Consider the following 21,230-nt stretch of genomic DNA (forward strand, 5'->3'; position numbering starts at 1 on the left):
ATATATATATATATTTATATATATATACGACAGTCTTCTTTCAGTTTCCGTCTACCAAATCCACTCACAAGGTATTGGTTGGCCCAAGGCTATAGCAGAAGACATTTGCCCAAGATGCCATGCAGTGGGACTGAACCCGGAACCGTGTGGTTGGTAAGCAAGCTACTTACTACACAGCCACGCCTGCGCCTTGTATATAAATAATTATTTTAGAGTTGGGTGTTTGAGGGAGAGAGAGATGGAAATTTTTAGGAGGACCGAGAGAGCAATGGTGAGAGAAATGTGTGGTGTGAAGCTGTTTGATGAGAGGAGGACTGAGGATTTGATGGGGGATGCTGGGGTTGGAGGAATGAGTGGAATGGCTGGCAAGGGCGAATGGAGTGCAGTGGTATGGGGGCATATGTTGAGGGGGGGGGATGAGGAGGGTGCTTGAATTGGAGGTAACTGGACAGCGAAAGCGAGGTAAACTGATGAAAACGTGGAGGGGACAGGTGGAGGAGGAGATAAGGGAGGGTTGGCTTGAAAAGGGAGGACACCCAAAACAGGGTGAGATGGTGTGAGGGTGGTTGCTATGGCATTGAAGTAGATCCGACCACCCCCATTAACAGAGACAAAACCCAGATTTAAAACACTGGATGATGATGATGATATACCTGCGAGAGACCAATGCAAGGTGTGTTGAAGCAATTGTTAATAAAGGATCTTGAGAATTCTATTTTCTTTTTCTCTCATTTGTTACATACACACACACACACACACCACACACACACACACACACAACACACACACACACACACACACACACACACTGGTAAGCATTGCTGTAAAGTATTCAAGAAGACCCTTCCACCACAGCAGAATTGTTAAGGCTGCTCCCCCAGGTGAAAAGGATTGATCTTTAAGAGTCCTGTGTCGGTGCCAAGTGAAAACACTTGCGTGGCGCCATGTGCCGTACAGGCGCAGGAGTGGCTGTGTGGTAAGTAGCTTGCTTACCAACCACATGGCTTTGGGTTCAGTTCCACTGCATGGCACCTTGGGCAAGTGTCTTCTACTATACTCATGATATGGTTTGGTAGCTTGTTCGGACTTTACTGATGTTTGGGCTGGGCACCACTTTAGTACAAGCTCTGAAAATGTTATCTCCTAGCATCTTTGGATGCTGTAAGCTCTGTGGATTTACTTTGATGCCTCTAGGAGAGTCTTGTAGTTTGCTTGAAGCATTGTGTATTGTTTGTAAAAAATGATGTGTCTTGAATGGCACAACAATGCACTAGAATAACCGTTGTAATTTAACCATCCATAGTCTGATGTAATATTTCGGAATATAAAAATCCCTTTTTCAGATGTCCATAGGGATTGATCAAGTCACGGCTATAATTGATTTTTGAACAGTTTTCTGTTCCCCCCCCTCCCCCCGGAGTGTTTCTGCACTTGTCTCACGAAGCTCCTTCCGGAATTCCTCGTGAGAAGTGCATGAGGGCAGCCATGTCTCAAGCTTGTGTGTGCTGGCACATCCGCACCGCTGCTTCTAAGTTATGTAACATACGTGCAGTTTCCTCACCCCCCCCCCATTTTTTAAAAATAAATAATACACGAGCATGTGTTGATGCCTATGTATTGATATCTCTCTATATATAAACGGCAAAATGTCTGTGTGTGTGTGTGTCCTTTATACAAAACCACAATTTTTCAGTTAGAGGGCTCGCACTTTCAATGGTCATTCAAAACCGTCCAAGGGTGGTCGTGCACATCTTTACATTTCCCCAGTCACCCTACAAAGCCATTAAAAAATTCAACAGAAGTGACTTTTTTGTGAATTTTCTATCCAAAACCCAATCAAAATGCCCGAAACTTGATACGCCAATTGAATGCCAGCTAGCTGTATGTGATTGGTCGGAGATTTGGACAGTACTCGCGTGTATGTGCGCACGCACGCAGCTGTATATGCATGCACTAGAACTATGACCCGGCGTTGCCGGGTCATAGTGCTAGTCATCTCTTATTAACCTTGATAACTATATATATTCAACTCTGTGAATTTAATCCTGAGACTTGTGTATATTCACCTGTTATTTTTACGTTGATGCTTGTCTAACGAGATGCCTGTATGTTCACCTGTTTATTTCCATTTCTATTTCAGTTGTTTCTCATCGTCTTCGCCTGCTGCCTTTGTAATTCCAAAAGAGGGGAAACGCCTTCATAGATAGCTTCTCAAAATGACTGAACACTTGAAAGTTAATTATTTTTCTTTCATATAAACACTTGTATTCTAATTACTCACATTTTTTGTTTCATCATATTTGATGCATATTTTTGTCGAACCTATAAATTTCTTAATATCTGTCTCTGTACTTCAAAAAGACTAATTTCACTTGATTAAAAAAAAAAAAATATATATATATATATATATATATATAAACATAATTAGGACCATGTGCAGTTTGAGTTTAATTAACGTCATCAGTCTTTCAATGTTACACATTATTCTTTTCACTCTTGATACTTTAATAAACTTGCTCAAGCTATCGTTGCTATATTTATCTCTCTTTCATTGCTTACCTAAGCACAGTTTGTTGTAAACCCAAGGATTTTGGTGTTTCGTCTTCATCACATTCCTGCTTTGGGTCTTTTGCTAAAATTCATTTTAAAGGCTGCTGGGAATACAACTTATCGTAAAAGGCCCATTTGACCCACAAAAAAAAAAGAGAGCTTAAGAATCTGGTTTACATTAATATTTTACTTTTTACTCTTGCTATTAAAATTTTTGACTTGGCTATTTTTCTTTTTTCCAATTTTGAAAATATGCCCTGATCACATGACTATTAGATTTCTGATATTCAAAGTAGAGACATCTAAAATAATAACTAAAATATCCTTCTGCTTCTTTGAATTTTTTTTATGGTATAAAAGTTTTACCAGGTTTAGACAGAGATAATTTTTTTTTTTCTCACCTATGTTATTTAGAATTTACATTCTAGAAACTCTGCCAAATCAAGATTGGAGCCTGGTGCAGCCATCTGGTTCGCCAGACCTCAGTCAAATTGTCCAACCCATGCTAGCATGGATAGCGAACGTTAAACGATGATGATGATTCCACAGAATCTGTGGTGTTAGTAGAATACCTGATGGCCATTGAAATACAGTTCTATATTTAAGAGATGAATTATTTACAGTTGACGGATATTTGTCCTCATCTTGTTTGTTGTTAACACAACATTACAGTTGATATACCTTTCAGCCTTCATCAGGTGTCTTGGGGAAATTTCAAACCTGGGGTCTCATTCCTAAGGTATTTTTCGATGTTATTATCATTATTGTTATATGGGCATATGGCATAGTGGTTAAGAGCGTGGGCTACTAACCTCAAGATTCCAAGTTCGATTCCAAGCAGTGACCTGAATAATAATAATAACATCGAAAAATACCTTAGGGAATGAGAACTCAGGTCCAAAATTTCCCCAAGACACCTGATGAAGGCTGGAGGGTATATCAGCTGAAACATTGTGTTAACAAAAACAAGATGAGGACAAATATCCGTCAAATGTAAAAAATGGCCATTGAAATGCTTAACAGAATCTGTAGCTAGAACTATATTTTTTCATAGTTGAAAGGTAATTGGGACATCATTTATAAAAAGGATCTTTAAGATTTTATCAAATTAGCGGATTTCCACCACCACCACCCTCAAAAAACCAGGTAAAGGAAGTATTTTAAACAGGTTAGAATTTGTCATTTCAACTTCAAGACTTTTCAACATTTGACATCTTTTAGAAGCGGAAAATATATACATTGTTGCAGATATGCTTTAAGGTAACGTTATGCCAGCTACACAAGATGAACCAAAGTTGTTAACTGGTTTTTGTTCTTTTTTATTGTTCGACCGTGGTCGAGACAATGGAATTTACTATCATAGCATTTTATGATAGCATTACTATCACGGTCCATCATAGCATTACGGAGGTCCTGTTGCTGGATGCCTGTATTACATCAGGGTAGGAGAGTGTGCACCTTCTGGTATCATGAGCAGATGGCTTCCAGGTGTAAGTACAGTGAGTCAGTTTGCATGACCTGACCAGACTTTGGGATGGATGCATTTCAGAGTGGTTATCTCCTCTACAGCAACAAGAGACTAGAAAGACAGATGCTGGGAACTGACATGGTGGGACAGGTCCCTCTTGTGTTTTGGTCCACACTGTAAAGTGGTTGGCATTTGGAAGGTCATCCAGCTGAAGAAACTCTGCCAGATCAGATTGGAGCCTGGTGTAGCCATCTGGTTCGTCAGTCCTCAGTCAAATCGTCCAACCCATGCCAGCATGGAAAGCGGATGTTAAACGATGATGATGATGACGACGATGATCTATGCACCTCACATAATATAAACTTGTTACCAGTTCAAATCTGTTTGAGGCATACTCAAACCTGTAAAAAAAGAAAAAAGGCCATTCACTGTATTTTGTCATAGAGAAAATTTTTCTCCTGTACACAAATAGGTGTAAGTACTGTGACCCAGTTTGCAGCATGACCTGACCAGACTTTGGGATGGATGCATTTCAGAGTGGTTATCTCCTCTACAGCAACAGAGACTAGAAAGACAGACGCTGGGTACTGACAGGAGGAAGTAACCACTCCAAAATGTCTGCATCCAACAATCTGGCAAAAGTGATGCTCTGAGCTGACTTGATGTAGTTACACCTTTTTACCTACAGCGAAAAATTTTCATCATGGCAAAATACATAAATAGCTTTACAGCTTAAAAGAGATTTGAACTGGGAACAAGCTTGTATTAATTTTAATTGATTTTTAAAATTTTGACAGGATATCTGAATGTTAATCCTGACAGTTTTTGTGTTTTTTATGGCACAATTTTTACTATTCTAAGTAAAACCATTGGGCAATTTTTCAAGATTCTTGGTGTTTTGTTAAAAGTTTGGAGATAATAGCTTCTTATCCAAATCTTTAAGCTTTTAATATTTGTTATTAAAATTGGTCTCTAAAACTTCTTGGGTTCTTTGAATTATTTTTAATGATTTCATGACAAATTTATGTATAAGCCTAATATTCTTTTCTTTCTTAAATAACTGCAAGTTTAATTTAACAATATTTGATAGCCTACATATTTTAATATACTGCCTTCAATCTCTTAGCATTCTAGACTTTCTTAAATATCTACAATAATAATAATTGTATTTGCAAATCCAATAAATTATTTTTGTATCCTAACTTTTGTCTCTTGTCATTCACACATTTTCAATAAATCTGGCACCAATTTCAAATAAATTACACTGAAGAAGAACAAGTTTAGTCAGGTGCAGTGAATTACTTAATGTTTCACATTAATCTGTCTTTGGAAACGTCGCTACATTCTTGCATTCTGCCTTTCACTGGATCGTGTTTTGGCACTGTTCTTCAAATTTGGATATTTAGTTTTTGTATTTGGTTTGCAAGATTATTGATGCAAAATCTTGTTGGAACAGATTTTGTTGTATCTTGGGAGGGTCATTAAGCCAATACTAGTAAAACACACACACTGGTTATATTTCACTTCTATTATTAATTGATTAGTTAATCATTTAGCTAATTAACTGGCTGATTAATTGCTCAGTCAATCAATTAATCAGCTAGGTTTCTTAAAGTCCTTTCATTGCTATTCACAACCTCATCGATGTGCCTCTACCCCAAGTTTAGATATTTTGACCAAATAACAAATAACTAAAAAAAAAGGAGGAAAATGGCTGTGTGGTTCAAACGCTTGCATTGCAACTATATGGCTTTAGGTTCAGTCCCACTGTGTCACTTTGGCCAAGTGTCTTGTATTAAAGCCCTGGGCCGATCAATGCTTTGTGGGAGATTTTTTTTTTTTTTTAAGACAGAAACTGAGCACCACACAACCATGCCTGGAGAAAAAAATTATCTCTCTCTGTATATAAAGCTGAAGTCTGTGTAATGCAGGTTTGGTAGCCTTCAACTAACACTATCTCATCCGAGACCCTGCGGCACAAGTTGACCAAAATTGAGAGTATGATAGAAGAAGGCTTGCTCTTCCTTCCGTAGAAGAAAAAATTCCAATCAGACCATGTTAACACCAAAAATTATTTACTTCAAAAAGGTGCTTTTTTTCTATGAAAATCCCTATTTTTACGATTTTTTGACTGCTGTGTCGCCATTTTCAACCGGTGTATTTCAACCAGAAAAATGTTCACTTAAAGAGAATAACAAGCTACATAATGCAAAATTTTTACTTTTCAAAAATTCCAATTCTAAAGGGTCGAAACAAACCCGAGCAACGCCGGGCGATACTGCTAGTTTATTTAAAAACTGATTTACTATTTATGAAAGCCTGGGCCACTGAAGATCAGGACAGGCCCAGCTGGGATCATTTCATCTCCATTGTGACGGATCATTTTGAAGCTGAATGACAGGAAAGAAAATGGAGGCTGCAATAACCAAAACCTCCATTACGGATCCCTTGTGAACTTTGCAACAGACGCCTCCATGCAAGAATCGGCCTCCTTAGTCATCAGGGGTATAAATACGGACATAGGCCGTAGCCAGTACCGCATTGACTGGCCTCCGTGCTGGTGGCACGTAACAAACACCATCCGATCGTGGCCGTGCCAGCCTCGCCTGGCCTCCGTGCTGGTGGCACATAAAAAACACCATCCGAGCGTGGCCGTTCGCCAGCCTCGTCTGGCACCTTTGTCGGTGGCACATAAAATGACCCACTACACTCTTGGAGTGGTTGGCGTTAGGAGGGGCATCCAGCTGTAGAAACACTGCCAGATCTGACTGGCCTGGTGCAGCCTTTGGGCTTCCCAGACCCTAGTTGAACCGTCCAACCCATGCTAGCATGGAAAGCGGACGTTAAACGATGATGAGGATGATGATGAGAGGGGAAGAAGTGGTCAAGAAGAAACCAAATAACTTACCAGACACACGATTAAACGCCACCGCCAACAACTGTCCATGAAATAGTATTTTAAGAAATGGTACTAATGTTACATGTGACCAGGACATGCAAAACAAGGGGTTAACTTAGGTTTTACGATTTTCTATTTAGTGAAATTACAGTTTCTTTAAGCATATTCAGTGAATGATCAGATAAGAATAGCGTCAATTCTTGAGTATAATATGCAGGGGATTTTTAGGGGGCTGTACCTCTTATAAACCTAAACCTTGTGTATAATACGCACCCCTTCTCTAACTTGAGTCAAGGAGGTCTATATAACGTCCATGGTTTGTAAAACTGTATACGGTAACGTCCTTTATTATTATTTTATGTATAACATAATGCAAACGTGTAGCTTTTTTGTGCATTTTGTTTGCAGAAAATAAAGAAATAACAGTAATAAAGTTTAATAAGTGTTGCTTACTGCAAGTTATGGATGATTCTTTTATGACTTCATTGCTTTCAGGTTTAGCTTAAGGTATTTTCGCACCCTACATCGCAAAATGCGTCTGAATAAACATTGCCGGACAGCAAAGAGAGACTCAGACATTGCTTAGAAAATAGTTTTCATTTTTAACCTCGTATATAGTATGCACTAGGGATTTTGACCTTTAAATTTTGGGGGAAAAATGAGGATTATACTCGAGGATTTACGGTAAGCTATGAAAAATGTGTCACTTGGAAGCAGCGAACAAGGAGACGGAGACTCAATGAAACAAAAAGAGAAAACCAAAAGACAAGTGACTGCAGCTCAATGGAGATGAAGATGAGAATAGTTTTCATGAGAATGTAGCGATATTGATATCCTCACTCTTTGAGAGACACAGTAAGAATGATCTCGTTTGAGATTACAACCATCTTTGGCTAGTTTGACCCTGTTGTGTCCACTGCTCTGATTGGTTGGCATTTTGTGCGGTTTGTCTCCCTACTTATTTTGCTCTAGCGTAAAGCCAACCAATTACAGCCTTCGGATAAAGCCTACTTTAGATGCCCTTCTTTGAGCCAGTTTAACTCCTTAAATAAGCTAGCATTTTCACTATTCTTCGTCTTTCGGCTTTAGACCTTTTAAGGTCTAGTCCAGTGCTTTTTAAACTTTTTGCTGAAGCGGAACCCCAAGGAAACATTCCACTGGCGCGAGGAACCCCTGTGCAATAATTATAATTGTCTTATGCACATATATCTGCACAGGAGAATTTAAAATTACTGTCGATTTTAGCATTTTTGTAACTCCTTGCGGGACACCTGGACTGTACTGGCGGAACCCTGTTTGAAAACCACTGGTCTAGTCACTGACCACAGAGCTACTCAGCCATGTTCCAGTTCCAGCGATAGATGACCAGCCTGGATTAGCACGAGTACAACTTTCTGTAGAGCAGCAAGAATGGAAGTTGACACAAAATGTAGAACAACACATCACAACTAATTTCTCATGAACAAAATAAATAAATTCTAAAACAAAGTGGTAAATAGCTTGTCAGAAACACCAGTGGCTTCCTCAATAACAACATCAACTGATGATGGTTAAGAATGGAATTGTCAAAACAATGTTGGATATTGCAAGACATTGATGACCTAGATTCCATGCTAGAAGTATCTGTGTCAATCAGTCATAGTTACATTCACATGAGGTACCATTATTGTAATGTTCATGGAAGAGTGAACTGGAGCAATATTGGCCTAATTTGAGTTTGGTCATCATCATCATCGTTTAACGTCCGCTTTCCTTGCTAGCATAGGTTGGACGATTTTATTTGAGGGCTGGCGAACCTGATGGCTGCACCAGGCTCCAATCTTGATCTGGCAGAGTTTCTCCAGCTGGATGCCCTTCCTGACGCCAACCACTCCGAGAGTGTAGTGGGTGCTTTTTACGTGCCACCAGTTTTATTCCACAGTAGCTCAAGGACTCTCAATTCATGGAGTTCTTCAAAAATTTTTTAGAGCCACAAGAAATATTGTTACAAGATGCACCATCCTGTCTGAAAACGTCTATATTTCCGAAGCACAAATTTGACGAATCATTGTCTGAGAATGGCTACAGATAAAAAAGAAAAAAATTCCTGGGAGTTCTCTCCAGCAGTTCTTGTCCTGCGTCTTCCAGAGACCAGTGTCTGTCCTTAGGGCATCAACATATGTCATCCTCGGTCACCATCTTCTAGTGTGTCCCGTGTAGGGGACTCTCACAGGAGCAGTGAGTGCTGAATCAACTCTGAATGATGGTGAGAGCGTGACCAGCAAACTCCAGTCTCCTCTGTTATTTTCGGGCTAATCGGGAGGCTCTTGTACAGCTCTGAGTTCTTCATCCTCAGTGTATATTGTTTAATGGGTACTACTTAAGAAGAGTGGTCCCGGACACAAAGTAAATAAACACAAAAACACAAAGTAAATAATTTTTTAAACAAAGTAAATAACACAAAAAGGATCGACTAGCGCGCACCGGGACCATTGTTCTCAAATAGGGTAAAATTAAAGATTAACACCCGCACGATTTTCACTAAGAAAAAAAAAAAAAACTCGGATTTTTTGCGTGGAATGAAGTACCCTGACCTCCTAATATGCTGCAAATCCCATATTTTGGTTCGGAATTGCTCCGGAAAGGGGGGGTACCCCCCCCCCGGAATTTTCACGAGTAAAAAAAAAAAAAAACCTCGGATTTCTTGCGTGAAATCAAGTACCCTGACCTCCTAATATGCTGCAAATCCCATATTTTGGTCCGGAAAGGGGGGTAATCCCCCCCTGAATTTTCACATGGAAAAAAAAAAACGGATTTTTTAGATACCTTTCTGCTTTTTAAGACAATAAAGTGTTATTGGAGGGAAATCTGGCTGCTATTTCTAGCTGCCTGAATGACAACATAGCGATTTACAGATAAATGAATTAATTACTATTTTACAGAATAAAATTAATGAATTAATTATATAAATTAAATAATTCTTGAAAATTAATTAATATTAATAATATTTTTTAAACAAAGTAAATAATTTATAAAACTTAAATAATAATTTTTTTTACACAAACGCGAACGTATATAATTTGTGAAACTTTTTTTTTTTTTACAGACGTATATAATTTGGTAAACTTAATGAATTAATTTCTTCACATCATCATCATCGTTTAACGTCCGTTCTCCATGCTAGCATGGGTTGGACGGTTCGACCGGGGATCTGGGAAGCCAGGAGGCTGCACCAGACTCCAGTCTTATCTGGCAATGTTTCTACAGCTGGATGCCCTTCCTAACGCCAACCACTCCGAGAGTGTTGTGGGTGCTTTTTACGTGCCACCCGCACAGGTGCCAGGCGAGGCTGGCAACGGCCACGGTCGGATTGGTGCCAGTCGAGGCTGGCAACGGCCACGGTCGGATTGGTGCCAGTCGAGGCTGGCAACGGCCACGTTCGGATTGGTGCCAGTCGAGGCGGCTCTGGCATCGGCCACGATTCGGATAGTGCTTTTTACGTACCACCAGTCCAGGGGTACTTGATTCCACGCAAAAAATCCGAGTTTTTTTTTTTTTCTCTTAGTGAAAATCGTGCGGGTGTTAATCTGTAATTTTACTTTTTCTTTTTTTCATCGTTGACTCATCGTAGACATTTTTAGAGAGTTACTTCCCTTATATAATAGCGAAAAAATGCATTAAAATGGGAAAAAATGATGGTAATTTTTTTTTTAAATCGTAGACGCGCGCTAATACCCAGAAGGGCTCGATATGAATGATGACTATAAGATACCCGCTTTTGGTTACACTGCACCGCAAAATGTGGGAGTAGTTAGGAATCTAAATCGTAGGAGACAGACAGCACACAACCTCTCTTTTATATATAAAGATTTTTCATTGCGTCTTGCAACCTTTTCAATAGTTTTGACAAAATGCTTAAGTTTTGAGAGTGAAGACTATTGAAAAGGTTGCAAGACGCAACGAAAATTTTAGGACAATAAAAATAAGAAAAAAGTGGAAATTTTACCGGTGATTTATTATAAGGCACAAAAAGAAAATGACCCTCCCCAGACACAATAGATCATAATACTTAATTTCATTGAAACTATTAGCACATTAAATTAGCCTCATTTTTTAATATTTTCAGTGTCATTAATCATAATAATACATTTTGGTCCCGGTGCGCCCACTCGCGCATCCGCACTAGCTAGTCATGACTAGTCGATCCTTACTTTGTGTTTTTGTGTTTATTTACTTTGTTTAAAAAAAATTATTTTATTTTATGTTTTATTTACTTTGCTAGGAGAGTCATTGTAGGATCGACTAGTCACGACTAGCTAGTGCGGATGCGCACACCGGGACCACTGTTCTCAAGTAGTTCCTAATACTTAATTTGGCGATCTTTCGTCTCTAGTAGACCTTTCCGTCGATTTCCGTAAAAAAAATTTTTTTTTTACATATGGGCTTGCGGTAACTTTTGAAGTAATATACATACATATACACATACACCGAGTAAAAAAAATCAGTTATCTCTTTCTTTCAAACATTACTCTCTCTGTCTCTTCACACACACTAACAGAAGCACTTCACTTACACAACATACTGTCTGTCTCCCACACCGCATCAAACACACACACACACACGCACACACACACACCACACGCACACACACACACACACATGTACATCAACGCTTCCCCTGGACGGTAACTTCAAAAGAACTTCCCTCGTCATACAATCGCTTTCTCTTAGTCTCTTTCGCTGTCATTACTTCTAAAGTTCCCGCAAGCCCATATGTAAAAAAAAAAATTTTTTTTACGGAAATCGACGGAAAGGTCTACTAGAGACGAAAGATTGCCATTATGCCTTCTTGGAGTGTTCGACATTCGACTTTTGCCGGCATGGAAGCCAACAGGAACACTTTCGGGTGTTCTGCTGGCATCAGTTTGAAGAGATAGAGGCATGTTTGCAAATAAGAGTTGTTAGCCGAAACTATAGCAAAAGCACCGAGATTTTCTCTTGCTATGTGTCGTTTCCTTCTAATGGGTGATAGACAACTCAAATGAAGGCATTGTTATCGTTTTACGTGTTTATTTGCTTTACATGTTACACGAACTGTCCGACATTCAGCATAGTAATACTTATATACTTCAGACACAGTTCGTACTGTTTACTAATAAAATAGTGCCAAAAGTGGGGATGTATTCTACACACGTATGCCTACGTATACACATAGATATGAATGTGTAACATCTCTTCCATCGCTGCAGTGGAGTCTGTGCTGTTGCACGGGTCTAAGACTTGGACATTGGCCAAGAAACTTACTCAGATGGTGGATGGATGCTACACGATAATGATGAGGATGGCTCTGAACATTAAATGGTACTATTTAAGAAGAGTGGTCCCGGTGCGCCCACTCGCACATCCGCACTAGCTACTCGTGACTAGTCGATCTTTACTTTGTGTTTTTGTGTTTTATTTACTTTGTGTCAAAAAAATTATTTTGTGTTTTATTTACTTTGCTAGGAGAGTCGTTGTAGGATCGACTAGTCACGACTAGCTAGCGCAAGTACGCGAGTGCGCACACCGGGACCACTCTTCTTAAGTAGTACCCATTAAACAATATACACTGAGGATGAAGAACTCAGAGCTGTACGAGAGCCTCCCGATTAGCCCGAGAATAACAGAGGAGACTGGAGTTTGCTGGACACGCTCACCATCTTTCAGTGCTCCTGTGAGAGTCCCCTACACGGGACACACTAGAAGATGGTGACCGAGGATGACATATGTTGATGCCCTAAGGACAGACACTGGTCTCTGGGAGACGCAGGACATAGCAGTGATGAAGGACAAGAACTGCTGGAGAGAACTCCCAGGGATTTTTTTTCTTTTTTATCTGTAGCCATTCTCAGACAATGATTCGTCAAATTTGTGCTTCGGAAATATAGACGTTTTCAGACAGGATGGTGCATCTTGTAACAATATTTTTTGGTGCTCTAAAAAACGTTTTAAAGAACTCCATGAATTGAGAGGCCTTGAGCTACTGTGGAATAAAACTGGTGTCACTGAATGGTTTTCTCCTGAAGTATTTTGTATCTGTTGAATCAAATATAAATGATTTCTGAGGTTCTTCAGATAAATCTGGAAGTTTTTCAATAGGGATTCAACTAGATTTATATCAAATAACAGGCATCCGTGCTAGCAGGGTGCAAAGAGCACCATACGAGTGTGATCGTTTGACAGAGCAGCCAACTGGCTTCCGTGTTGGTGGCATGTAAAAGGACACCATTCGAGCGTGATCATTACCAACGTCACCTTACTGGCACCTGTGCTGGTGGCATGTGTAAAAAGATTCGAGCGAGGTCATTGCCAGTACCGCCTGACTGGCCCCCATGCCAGTGGCATGTAAAAGGCACCCACTACACTCTTGGAGTGGTCGGCGTCAGGAAGGGCATCCAGCTGGAGAAACTCTGCCGGATCAAGAATGGAGCCTGGTGCAGCCATCTGGTTCGCCAGCCCTCAGTTAAAATCGTCCAACCCATACTAGCAAGGAAAGCGGACGTTAAACGATGATGATGATGACCAAACTCAAATTAGGCCAATATTGCTCCAGTTCACTCTTCCATGAACATTACAATAATGGTACCTCATGTGAATGTAACTATGACTGATTGACACAGATACTTCTAGCATGGAATCTAGGTCATCAATGTCTTGCAGTATTCAACATTGTTTTGACAATTCCATTCTTAACCATCATCAGTTGATGTTGTTATTGAGGAAGCCACTGGTGTTTCTGACAAAGCTATTTACCACTTTGTTTTAGAATTTATTTATTTTGTTCATGAGAAATTAGTTGTGATGTGTTGTTCTACATTTTGTGTCAACTTCCATTCTTGCTGCTCCTCAGAAAGTTGTACTCATGCTAATCCAGGCTGGTCATCTGTCGCTGGAACTGGAACATGGCTGAGAAGCTCTGTGGTCAGTGACTAGACCAGTGATTTTCAACCAGGGTTCCGCCAGTACAGTCCAGGGGTCCCGCAAGGAGTTACAAAAATGCTAAAATCGACAGTAATTTTAAATTCTCCTGTGCAGATATATGTGCATAAGACAATTATAATTATTGCACAGGGATTCCTCGCGCCAGTGGAATGTTTCCTTGGGGTTCCGCTTCAGCAAAAAGTTTAAAAAGCACTGAACTAGACCTAAAAGGTCTAAAGCCGAAAGACGAAGAATAGTGAAAATGCTAGCTTATTTAAGGAGTTAAACTGGCTCAAAGAAGGGCATCTAAAGTAGGCTTTATCCGAAGGCTGTAATTGGTTGGTTTTACGCTGGAGCAAAATAAGTAGGGAGACAAACCGCACAAAATGCCAACCAATCAGAGCAGTGGACACAACAGGGTCAAACTAGCCAAAGATGGTTGTAATCTCAAACGAGATCATTCTTACTGTGTCTCTCAAAGAGTGAGGATATCAATATCGCTACATTCTCATGAAAACTATTCTCATCTTCATCTCCATTGAGCTGCAGTCACTTGTCTTTTGGTTTTCTCTTTTTGTTTCATTGAGTCTCCGTCTCCTTGTTCGCTGCTTCCAAGTGACACATTTTTCATAGCTTACCGTAAATCCTCGAGTATAATCCTCATTTTTCCCCCAAAATTTAAAGGTCAAAATCCCTAGTGCATACTATATACGAGGTTAAAAATGAAAACTATTTTCTAAGCAATGTCTGAGTCTCTCTTTGCTGTCCGGCAATGTTATTCAGACGCATTTTGCGATGTAGGGTGCGAAAATACCTTAAGCTAAACCTGAAAGCAATTAAGTCATAAAAGAATCATCCATAACTTGCAGTAAGCAACATTTATTAAACGTTATTACTGTTATTTCTTTATTTTCTGCAAACAAAATGCACAAAAAAGCTACACGTTTGCATTATGTTATACATAAAATAATAATAAAGGACGTTACCGTATACAGTTTTACAAACCATGGATGTTATATAGACCTCCTTGACTCAAGTTAGAGAAGGGGTGCGTATTATACACAAGGTTTAGGTTTATAAGAGGTACAGCCCCCTAAAAATCCCCTGCGTATTATACTCAAGAATTGACGCTATTCTTATCTGATCATTCACTGAATATGCTTAAAGAAACTGTAATTTCATCATCATCATCATCATCATAATCGTTTAGCGTCCGCTTTCCATGCTAGCATGGGTTGGACGGGTCAACTGGGGTCTGTGAAGCTGGAAGGCTTCGTCAGGCCCAGTCAGATCTGGCAGTGTTTCTACGGCTGGATGCCCTTCCTAACGCCAACCACTCCGCGAGTGTAGTGGGTGTTTTTTACGTGCCACCTGCACAGGTACCAGACAGAGCTGGCGAACGGCCACGAACGGATGGTGCTTTTACGTGTCACTGGCACGGGGCCAGGCGATGCTGGCAACGGACACGAATGGATGGTGCTTTTACGTGCCACCGACACGGGGCCAGACAGAGCTGGCAACCGGCCACGAACGGACGGTGCTTTTACGTGTCACCAGCACGGGGGCCAGCCGAGGCTGGCAACGGACGCGAACGGATGGTGCTTTTACGTTCCACCGACACAGTTGCCAGACAGAGCTGGCAAACGGCCACGAGCGGACGGTGCTTTTATGTTTCACCGGCACGGGGTCCAGCCGAGGCTGGCAACGGACACGAACGGATGGTGCTTTTACGTGCCACCGACACGGGGCCAGACAGAGCTGGCAAACGGCCACAAACGGATGGTGCTTTTACGTGCCACCGACACGGGGCCAGACAGAGCTAGCAAACGGCCACGAATGGACGGTGCTTTAACGTGTCACCGGCACGGGGCCAGGTGAGGCTGGTAACGAACACGAACAGATGGTGCTTTTACGTGCCACTGACACGGGGCCAGGCAGAGCTGGCAAACGGCCACGAGCAAATGGTGCTTTTACGTATCACCGGCACGGGTGCCAGACGAGGCTGACAGCGGACACGAACGGATGGGTCACTTAACCCCTGCTTTCTGATATATGATTTGATTTTGATTGTTCTCACTGGTCTTGCCGGGTCTTCTCACGCACGGCATACTTCCATAGGTCTCGGTCTCTAGTCATTTCCATGGTGAGACCTAAAGTTCGAAGGTCGTGCTTCACCACCTCGACCCAGGTTTTCCTGGGTCTACCTCTTCCACAGGTCCCCTCAACTGCCAGGGTGTGGCACTTTTGCACACACCTATCTTCATCCATTCTCACCACATGACCATACCAGCGCAATCGTCTCTCTTGCACACAACATCTGATTCTTCTTAGGTCCAACTTTTCTCTCAAGGTACTTACACTCTGTCGACTATGAACACTGACATTACACATCCAACGGAGCATACTAGCTTCATTTCTCGCGAGCTTACGCATGTCCTCAGCAGTCACGGCCCATGTTTCACTGCCATGTAGCATGGCTGTTCGTACACATGCATCATACAGTCTGCCTTTTACCCTGAGCGAGAGGCCTTTAGTCACCAACAGAGGTAAGAGCTCCCTAAACTTTGCCCAGGCTATTCTTACTCTAGCCGTTACACTTTCAGCACACCCACCCCCACTACTGACTTGGTCACCTAGATAACGGAAGCTATCAACTACTTCTAGTTTTTCTCCCTGGAAAGTGACGGAAGTTGTTTTCTGCAGATTTTCAGAGGTTAATGCTCCCGAGCATCTGCCACATACAAAAACCATCTTCCTAGTTAGCCTTCCTATGACATTGCTGCACCTCTTATGTGCCCATAGCTTACACTTGGTGCATCTTATAGAGTTTCTACCTAAACTTTTTCTACAGATCGAGCAGGGCCATCTACCTGAAGGCGTTTGTGATTTGTCTACCTTCCTACTTATTAGGACTTTGGTTTTAGCTAGGTTGACTCTAAGGCCTTTCGATTCTAAACCATGCTTCCACACCTGAAACTTCTTCTCCAGTTCTGATAATGACTCAGCAATTAGAGCAAGGTCATCAGCATAGAGGAGCTCCCAGGGGCGTCCTGTCTTGAATTCCTCCGTTATTGCCTGGAGGACTATGATAAATAGGAGGGGGCTGAGGACTGAGCCTTGGTGGACCCCTACCTCTACCCGGAATTCTTCACTGTACTCATTTCCAACCCTCACCTTACTAGCAGCATCCCTGTACATGGCTTGCACAGCTCTCACTAACCATTCTTCTATTCCTAGTTTCCTCATTGACCCCATATGAGGGATTGGGGGACCCTGTCGAAGGCTTTCTCCATGTCAACAAAAGCCAGGTACAGGGCCTTATCTTTGGCTAGGTATTTCTCCTGCAGCTGCCTTACCAGGAATATAGCATCAGTGGTACTTTTCCCTGGCACGAAACCAAACTGCATCTCATCTAAACTAACTCTCTCTCTCTCTAATTAGTTCGTTTATGACCCTCTCTGTAACCTTCATCACCTGATCCAACAGCTTGATACCTCTGTAATTATTTGTATCTAGGGCATCACCTTTACCTTTGTAGCAGTTGACTATTATGCTGCTACACCAGTCATTGGGTATGACTCCTTCATGTATCACCTGATTAACTATACAGGTGACTAGGCTATAGCCGACACTACCAGATATTTTGAGCATCTCTGCAGTGATACCTGATGGGCCTGGGGCTTTCCCTGTCTTCATGCTTCTAATTGCCTTAGCTACTAAGGAACTATCAACCCTGATAGCTGGTCCCTCTGTTGGGTCAACGTTCGGCAGACTCTCTTTATCCCATTCATTTTCTTTATTCAGCAACCTTTCATAGTGGCGTCTCCAAGCCTCTCTCTTTGCATCCTCGTTTAGCGCAAGTGAACCATCTTCCATGCGAACACACTTCTCTCCCACCACATCACAATTCTCTCTCACACACTGTCTTGCAACGCGAAACACCTCCAGTCTTTGGTCCTCACGCGCGCAGAACATTGGCAATTTTTTCTTATCTGCCCCTCTGGCTAGATAGACCTGTCTCCTAGCTTCCCTTTTAGCAGTCTGATACAATTCCTTGCTACCACCATTCTTCCAGTGCTTCCAAGTCTGTCTCTTTTCTCTAATAGCCCTGTCTACGACACTGTTCCACCACCACGTTACTTGGGACGAGAGGGGACTTTGCACCAGCCACAGATCTGGTCAGTGGCTCTCAGCAGGTTGTCCCTTAGAAACGTCCAGTTGTCTTCTACCCCATGTGATACACTATCTCCTTCTACTTCGTCAAAGGCTTCAAGTAACATGTCTCTAAATCTCTGTCCATTCACAGGATCCTTAAGCTTCCAGATCCTTCTTCACCATGTTGGTCGTCCTCCTACTCCTGATCCTAAAGTCACTAACTACCAGTCTATGTTGTGGGGTGCATTCTTCGCCTGGGAAGGTTTTGGCATTTATAAGTAGCCATCTCTCCCTTTGCCTGGCAAGGATGTAGTCAATTTGGCTGGTATGTTGGCCCGATCGGTAGGTGACTAGGTGGCTGGTAGGTTTCCTGAAGTTAGTGTTGCAAATCATAAGATTATTTGCATCGCAGAACTCCAGCAGCCTGGTTCCCTCCTCGTTGCGGGAACCAAACCTAAGTTAACCCCTTGTTTTGCATGTCCTGGTCACATGTAACATTAGTACCATTTCTTAAAATACTATTTCATGGACAGTTGTTGGCGGTGGCGTTTAATCGTGTGTCTGGTAAGTTATTTGGTTTCTTCTTGACCACTTCTTCCCCTCTCATCATCATCCTCGTTTAACGTCCGCTTTCAATGCTAGCATGGGTTGGACGGTTCAACTAGGGTCTGGGAAGCCCAAAGGCTGCACCAGGCCAGTCAGATCTGGCAGTGTTTCTACAGCTGGATGCCCCTCCTAACGCCAACCACTCCAAGAGTGTAGTGGGTCATTTTATGTGCCACCGACAAAGGTGCCAGACGAGGCTGGCGAACAGCCACGCTCGGATGGTGTTTTTTACGTGCCACCGGCACAGAGGCCAGGCAACGCTGGCACGGCCACGATCGGATGGTGTTCGTTACGTGCCACCAGCACGGAGGCCAGTCAATGCGGTGCTGGCTACGGCCTATGTCCGTATTTATACCCCTGATGACTAAGGAGGCCGATTCTTGCATGGGAACATCTGTTGCAAAGTTCACAGGGATCCGTAATGGAGGCTTTGGTTGTTGCAGTCTCTATTTTCTTCCTTATCATTTCTCTCCCTCTTTCCTCTTTCGTTCAGCTTCAAAATGATCTGTCACAATGAAGATGGAATGATCCCAGCTGGGCCTGTCCTGATCTTCAGTGGCCCAGGCTTTCATAAATAGTAAATCAGTCTTTAAATAAACTAGCAGTATCGCCCGACGTTGCTCGGGTTTGTTTCGACCCTTTAGAATTGGAATTTTTGAAAAGTAAAAATTTTGCATTACGTGGCTTGTTATTCTCTTTAAGTGAACATTTTTCTGGTTGAAATACACCGAAAAATGGCGACACAGCAGTCAAAAAATTGTAAAAATAGGGATTTTCAGAGAAAAAAAGCACCTTTTTGATGTAAATAATTTTTGGTGTTAACATGGTCTGATTGGAATTTTCTCTTCTACAGAAGGAAGAGCAAGCCTTCTTCTATCATACTCTCAATTTTGGTCAACTTGCGCCGCAGGGTCTTGGAGGAGATAGTGTTAGTTGAAGGCTACCAAACCTGCCATACACAGACAACTTCAGCTTTATATACAGAGAGAGATAATTTTTTTCTCCAGGCATGGTTGTGTGGTGCTCAGTTTCTGTCTTAAAAAAAAAAAAAAAATCTCCCACAAAGCATTGATGGCGCACCAGGGCTTTAATACAAGACACTTGGCCAAAGTGACACAGTGGGACTGAACCTAAAGCCATATAGTTGCAATGCAAGCGTTTGAACCACACAGCCATTTTCCTCCTTTTTTTTTAGTTATTTGTTATTTGGTCAAAATATCTAAACTTGGGGTAGAGGCACATCGATGAGGTTGTGAATAGCAATGAAAGGACTTTAAGAAACCTAGCTGATTAATTGATTGACTGAGCAATTAATCAGCCAGTTAATTAGCTAAATGATTAACTAATCAATTAATAATAGAAGTGAAATATAACCAGTGTGTGTGTTTTACTAGTATTGGCTTAATGACCCTCCCAAGATACAACAAAATCTGTTCCAACAAGATTTTGCATCAATAATCTTGCAAACCAAATACAAAAACTAAATATCCAAATTTGAAGAACAGTGCCAAAACACGATCCAGTGAAAGGCAGAATGCAAGAATGTAGCGACGTTTCCAAAGACAGATTAATGTGAAACATTAAGTAATTCACTGCACCTGACTAAACTTGTTCTTCTTCAGTGTAATTTATTTGAAATTGGTGCCAGATTTATTGAAAATGTGTGAATGACAAGAGACAAAAGTTAGGATACAAAAATAATTTATTGGATTTGCAAATACAATTATTATTATTGTAGATATTTAAGAAAGTCTAGAATGCTAAGAGATTGAAGGCAGTATATTAAAATATGTAGGCTATCAAATATTGTTAAATTAAACTTGCAGTTATTTAAGAAAGAAAAGAATATTAGGCTTATACATAAATTTGTCATGAAATCATTAAAAATAATTCAAAGAACCCAAGAAGTTTTAGAGACCAATTTTAATAACAAATATTAAAAGCTTAAAGATTTGGATAAGAAGCTATTATCTCCAAACTTTTAACAAAACACCAAGAATCTTGAAAAATTGCCCAATGGTTTTACTTAGAATAGTAAAAATTGTGCCATAAAAAACACAAAAACTGTCAGGATTAACATTCAGATATCCTGTCAAAATTTTAAAAATCAATTAAAATTAATACAAGCTTGTTCCCAGTTCAAATCTCTTTTAAGCTGTAAAGCTATTTATGTATTTTGCCATGGTGAAAATTTTTCGCTGTAGGTAAAAAGGTGTAACTACATCAAGTCAGCTCAGAGCATCACTTTTGCCAGATTGTTGGATGCAGACATTTTGGAGTGGTTACTTCCTCCTGTCAGTACCCAGCAACTGCATTTCTAGTCTCTGTTGCTGTAGAGGAGATAACCACTCTGAAATGCATCCATCCCAAAGTCTGGTCAGGTCATGCTGCAAACTGGGTCACAGTACTTACACCTATTTGTGTACAGGAGAAAAATTTTCTCTATGACAAAATACAGTGAATGGCCTTTTTTCTTTTTTTACAGGTTTGAGTATGCCTCAAACAGATTTGAACTGGTAACAAGTTTATATTATGTGAGGTGCATAGATCATCGTCGTCATCATCATCATCGTTTAACATCCGCTTTCCATGCTGGCATGGGTTGGACGATTT

Source organism: Octopus sinensis, unplaced genomic scaffold (assembly GCF_006345805.1).
Source record: "Octopus sinensis unplaced genomic scaffold, ASM634580v1 Contig09395, whole genome shotgun sequence".
Taxonomy (NCBI): domain Eukaryota; kingdom Metazoa; phylum Mollusca; class Cephalopoda; order Octopoda; family Octopodidae; genus Octopus; species Octopus sinensis.